Source organism: Equus asinus, chromosome 3 (assembly GCF_041296235.1).
Source record: "Equus asinus isolate D_3611 breed Donkey chromosome 3, EquAss-T2T_v2, whole genome shotgun sequence".
NCBI lineage: Eukaryota > Metazoa > Chordata > Mammalia > Perissodactyla > Equidae > Equus > Equus asinus.
This window is the reverse complement of record NC_091792.1, coordinates 96012953-96019478: the sequence shown is the minus strand read 5'-3', so window position 1 is coordinate 96019478 and position 6526 is coordinate 96012953.

The window sequence follows — 6526 nt, the reverse complement described above, 5'->3', positions numbered from 1 at the left end:
AACCCTCTAATCACATAGTTGATACCTCTGGCAACCAACCCCCATCCTTCAGAGCTTTCCAAAAGTCCCCTCATCAACATGAACTCTGATGAGCTCAAAAGGGACTCCTTATGAATGACAAAAGACACTCCTATCACTCAGGAAATTCCAAGGGTTTTGGGAACTTCGTGCCAGGAACTGGAGTCAAAGACCAAATATATTTCTTGTACCACAATATTATATCAATGTATAAATACTCAATATATTCTATATATATGTTATATATTTTATACATATGTATATGTATATATCTCTTCAGTATATATATTGGAGTCAGAAGAGGACTTGAAAGTCTAGCAATTCCAGTCCTAACAGGAACTTAGCCTGCATGAACTCTCTTCCTTCTTCTTTAAAGTACCAGACAGACTAAAAGGCAAAAATGTTTGCAGTCAGGTCCCTGGACTCAAAAGAAAAGCCATGCTCCAGGAATGTGGCATCCAGAAGCTTACTTGTTCCAACTGGCTTTGCAAGTTTTTCAAAAAAAGTTGGAAACAAATGAGCTCGCTCTCAAGGATGGATAACTGGAGGGCATTAATAAGCAGTGAGCCAGAGATTGCCACTCTTCTGCAGCCGAGATAAACAGACTGACGTCTATGTAGACAGATAGAGGGCTTCAGTTAGTACTTGCAGGCCAGCCTCTGGGGATGAGGAAGTTCTAAAATGGCAGCTTTTGCTGACCCAGCCGTCTGGGCTGGACTTCGCCTACCTATCCTCCTCCGTTATAAAAGTTCCAATATTTTTCCTGATGGGCTCTGCTACAGAGGAACAGCAGTTCTTGCAACCCTGTTTTATTGGAGGACAATGGAGAGCTGCTCAGGCTGCAGTGGCCCTGGGGTGAGGGTGCTTTTGGAGGTCTGGGTCTTCACAGGGTGTCTTGTGTGGTTGGGGGACAGGTAAGATGTTTAGGCCAAAGGCCAGCATTGCTGGAGGGGGCCTCCTGGCCATCCACCCATCCCCATCCATGTTTTCTTAAATTAATTAAACAAGGAGGCCATTAGATTGATGTGGCTGTAATGCCATGGTGGCCTACATAAACAGGCAAACCAAAATCTAAGCCTATAAATGCTTCAAGGTTACGAAATCAAAATGCTAACAACGAATCATGAACAGCCAACTAGGCTTTAAGCCATAGCCAATCAAATAATTTCCTTTCTTTGCTTCTGCACTTTCTCTATATGTCTTTCTCCCAGTTCCTGTCAGTGGAGTGCTCCTAACCACTTCAATTTTGGTGCTGCTCAATTCAATCTGATAAATGGTCAAATAAACTCTTAAAAGTTTTACTATGCCTTGTTCATTTTTTAACAGTTTAAATACCTTTTTCATCTGGATTCTCAAACTCAACAAAGACATTGCCTTGGTCTTTGGAAGATGGATAGGCATATCAAGCACTTAGATTGTCCCCTAAGTGGAAAATATCTATGTGATGTAATTCTTAGTTCTACGTCTTAGAAGCCTTTCAGTGTGTAGATTTGAGGGAAAGATTCCACCTTTGAGGGAAAGATCCCATCTTTTTCTTTCCTTTTCATCATTTTTAGGAGATTTGGAGTGAGAATGATCCAGCTCAACACAAGGTTGACATAAGGGAAGCCATATTGTGCAAAAGGAACTATATTGTAACTTTGAATGACCTCTGATTAACTAACCCAGCTGGATATGTACCCTCCAGGAGATATACATGCTCTGTAGAGTTTACAGCCCCTGCTTGTATAAATACCTCCCAGCTGTGATAAGTCGATAACATTGTCCTTTTGAGTTCCTTAGGGATGTGATGACCCAAGGACAGAATCTATGCTGATAGCCATCATCAGTGACAACTGAAGGATCTGCTGTGGCAACTCCCAGGCTGTAATCAGATGGTCAATATTCCTAACCCCCTCTCCTATAACCCACTGGCCTATATACCTGCTTCAAGGTTCTGTGCCCCCCTTAAGATGGTTCTTTAGGATGCTAGCCCCCCGTCTTCCGATTTGCTAGCTTATCACTTAATAAATGCCCTTTCTCTGCCACCGTCTTGCCTCTTGACCATTGACTTTTGTCCTGCGGTGAGCAGATGGTGCCCTTTGTGTGGTAACAACAATGCTGTATGTTACTGTCTCTGATGAAAAGAACTCAGGGGACATACAGAGAAAACTGGAACTTCTAGAGTGACCAGACCTTCCCAAACTGCAGGGGACTGCAGGTTGATGAGAGAGTGCTAGTCCTAAATCTGGTCTTGAAATTGTCGCCATCGATGGGAGTGCCTTATCTGGGGCTAGGCCTCTTCTAGCTTCCTTGATGTGTTCATTACTTAGAGCAATCAGTAGACTTGTCATCAGACCAGTTTCTGTGTTTGGTAGGAGAAAGAGCCTTAGAGCTGGGTTTGGGGGGGCTGAAGGTGAAAGCTGAGTTTCTGAATTTGCTATTTCATTTGACCATACTCTCTGTCACTGAAACTTACATGAGAGAGTGGCTCTTCCCATCACTGCAGCCATAGTGCTTGAAGTTGTGGACATAGTCCTTCAACTATATAAGATTTTTTTCTTCTTACACATGAATAAAACTTTACTGTCTCTTTTATGGAGTTTAAGTAATTTTCCTTTGTATTGTACTAATTTGTATTTTTTCTCATTTTGATTGTAAATTCTTTGAAGTCAGAGACTGAAAATAATTTAACACAGTATTTATTGAATTCTTATTTTATGAAAGCACTGTGCTTAGCACAGGGTATATCACGGAGAAATAGTCCTATTCCCAAGGACCACACAGACTAGAGAGGAAAACAGCATTTGATACCAGGTGACAGTACTGTGCTATTGGCCCAGTGCACTGTGGGAGCACACAGGAGGAGCATCTTGGCAAGCTTGGAGTGGGGGTGCAGAAAGCCTTCAGAAGAAGTGATGTGTAGTCTGAGATCTGAAGTGCAGGTCCAAATTAACCAAGCCAAGATGGGATGGGGGAGGAGAGGGGATGGAGGCAGGAGGTGCTAGTCTAAGAGCACACACAACCTTCTGAGGTGCAGGGAAATAAATCTTCCTGGATTTCTCAATGCTTCCGTAAAAAGCCCTCACCTCCTGGGCTACAGAGACACGCATGGTACAAAGATAGAGAATGTTTGCTTCACTTCTCCCGGAAATATTTTCTTTTCACATACCGTGAGGATCAGATCTGTAACCATCTGTCAATGAATTGTTCTGATCCGAAAGGATAATAGAATTTCTCTTATCTCCCTGAGAGGGACAGATGGTTACAGCCCAAACCAGGCTTCTAGGTTAAGCTCCATGTTGTTTTCCCAACAACATTTCCCGATTCTCCCATTCTCTGATACCAGCTGGGTATCTTACAATTCAGTTCAATTCTGACACTAACTGGCTGGAGTTAGTGCAGACCCCATAAGTTAAGGGCTCAGTCCCACAAGACTGTTCCTACTTCAGATGCTAGCCACAAGTGAGGTCTCCAGGTTAACTGCACTTCTGCCTGACTGATTACAAAATTAGGGGTTCCCATGACCCTCCCTCAGGTTTGATAATTCTCTAGAATGATTCACAGAACTCAAGGAAACACCACACTTAGGATTACAGTTTATTATAAAGGATACAAATGAACAACCAGATGAAGAGCTACATAGGGCAAGGTTCAGAAGGGTCCCAAGCACAGGAACTTCCGTCCCCACGGAGTCAGAGTGTACCAACTCCTGGCCCATTGACATATTCCATAGCCAGGAAGCTCTCTGAATCTCGTTGTTCAAGAGTTTGTATTGAGGCTTCATTGCATAGGCGCGACTGATTAAATTCTTGGCCATTGGTGATTGAACTCAATCTCCAGCCTCCGTCCCCTCTCCTGAGGTTAGGGGGTGGGACTGAAAGCTCTTGTTGGTGGCCAGCCCCTTCCTTGAAACTATCGGAGGGCCTGTCTTGAGTCCCCTCACTAGTATAAACTCAGGTATGGTAGAAAGGGACTCCTGTGAATAACAAAAGACACTCATCACTGAGGAAATTGCAAAGCCTTCTGAGGCTGTGTGCCAGGAATCCGGGGCAAAGACCAAATATATATTTTTTTATTATACCGCAAGTTCCCAAGGTGCCAGAGAGACTGGAGCGCTATCTCTCTGGGTGTTGACATTTCAAAGAAGTCTGAGACCTGGGAGCTTGGAGACACCTCCAGATCATAAAAGCTGGAGAAACATGAGGGCTCTCTGGCCCTGGAGAGATTTTATTTACCCTCCAAAAAGTTAGCGTGAGAGCCCAGAATATTTTACATCCTGTCTCCAACGAGCGAAAATTTTTCTTCTTCTTCTCATGAGGAGTGGGGGAGGCAGCTGCTTCTTTCTCCTTATGTAAGCAGAGGAAATCCATTTTCCCCCATTCCTCACTGTGATATAGACTGAGGCTTGTATGCTTAGGACATTTGACTTGGCTTTCATTGTGTCACTCCAGGAGTAAGAAATGGGGCGTGGGGAACCACACAATCAGTATTTGCTTTTCAAATGAACAATAATAATCTGTCTCTGATCTAAACACCTTGTGTTCACATTCAGGATAAAATTAATAAAGATGAATATTAAAAGTTCAACAGAGAGCAAAAGACACCATGACCCATTCCTGTAACTGTGGTATGATTGTACTTGATTTCACCCAGGAAGAATGTTTTGAGAAACAAGATAAGAGGGTCAGGATGACTCACAAGAAACTTTATCCTTTAAGGACAGGGAGAGGAACAGAAACCCAAGAAAGATACAGAGAAGGGGCAGCCAGAGACATAAGTGTAAAGCAGGAGAAATGGTGTCATGGAAGCCAAAGGAGACTATTTCCGGAAGAGAAAGTGGTCAACAGTGTCAAATGCTTCTAGTAAGATAAGAAATGAAGAGTATACATGGGACATATTCACATTTGAATCTCTGATGGCAGCTGGCACAGTGTCTTTCATATGGTAGAAATTGATAGATTTGTTGAACTGAAGCATAGAGAACAAGACTGAAAGTATTACATCTGAATTTTAATTGTTACTGACACTATCGTTAAACACATAATCTATTCCCTATTCTAGGAATTTAAATCTTTTCGGTGACTTCTGAGTGTAGCCTTTATATAGAAAGTTTTCTCAGCTTTCCTCGCTCAAAGTATTATGAGCATCTTCCCTGTCATTACATGTTGTTTCAAAATGCCTGTTAGGGACTGTGAAATAATCCTTCATTTGGATGTGCTGTGATTAATTTAGCCATTCTTTTGGTTAACCATTCTCTTGGGCATTTAGGTGGTTTTTAGTGTTTTACTGCTATAATAACTTTCCTCCCAATTATCCTTGTAGGTAACTTTTCAGCCACACTATTTCCTTGGGCTAAGTTCCTAAAATAGCATTATATATTTCTGTTTTTACTCAGTTATATAGCCAATTTTCATAAAAACCATAAGAATGCTATAAGCCACAGTGCCTTGGGAGAAGAGTTCAAAATGGCATGAGAAAGACACAAAGAAAAGTGTTTTAAAAATTGGTTGACAGTGAGATCAGAAGTAAATCTAGCAGAGAATATGGATGCTGGGAGGATTGGATGGATATGAACTTCAGGTTCCAACGCTCAGTGACTCATTCCTGATCTACCACCCAGAGACTGGACTAGCTCCATAACTTGTGGGGCCTGGTGCAAAGTGAAAATATGGAGCGCTTTGTTCAAAAATTACTGAGAATTTAAAAATGGCAATAGCAAGACATTAAACCAAGTATGAGGTCCTTCTGAGCATGGGGTCCTGAGCGACTGACACATCATACCCATGATGCTGGCCCTGCCCAGAGGTGATGTGAACCCGAGAAACGTGGGCCAATTAAAAAGTACTGGAGACTGAGAGGAGTACTCAAATGTCACTCTTAATTATAGGACAATAGAACAGTCATATAGAGTGAAGCCCCAACTTTCGGGGGTCCCCTCTAGACTCTATTGCCAAGGCATTGTGTGCTCTTGGGCAAGGCACTCACCTGCTGTACACTCTTCAGAAAAAGCAGAGACTGGATGGATTATCTCTAAGGGAACTTCGAGGCTCTGACTCCTCACTCTGGACCGTGGATCCCTGAGAGAAAGGACTCTGTTTGCGTTTTTAGTCTTATTATCCACAGGAACTGGGATGGCTAATTTGAAGTGCCACCTTTGCTGGGCTATGGTGGCCAGAGATTTGGTCAAACATTGCTGTGGATGTTTCTGTGCAGATATTTTTGGATGAGATTAACCCTTAAATGGGTCAACTTTGAGTAAACCAAATTTCCCTCCATAACGTGGGTGGGCCTCATCCAACCAGTTGAAGGCCTGAATAGAACAAAAGACTGAACTCCCCCAAGCAAGAAGGAATTCTGCCAGCAAATGCCCTTATGACTTGAACCACAACATTGGCTCTTTCCTGGGTCTCCAGCCGGCTGGCCTACTCTGCAGATTTTGGGCTTGCCAGCCTGCATAATCACATGAGCCAATTCCTTAAAATAAGTCATATATGTATATGCACACACATATACACACAGACATATA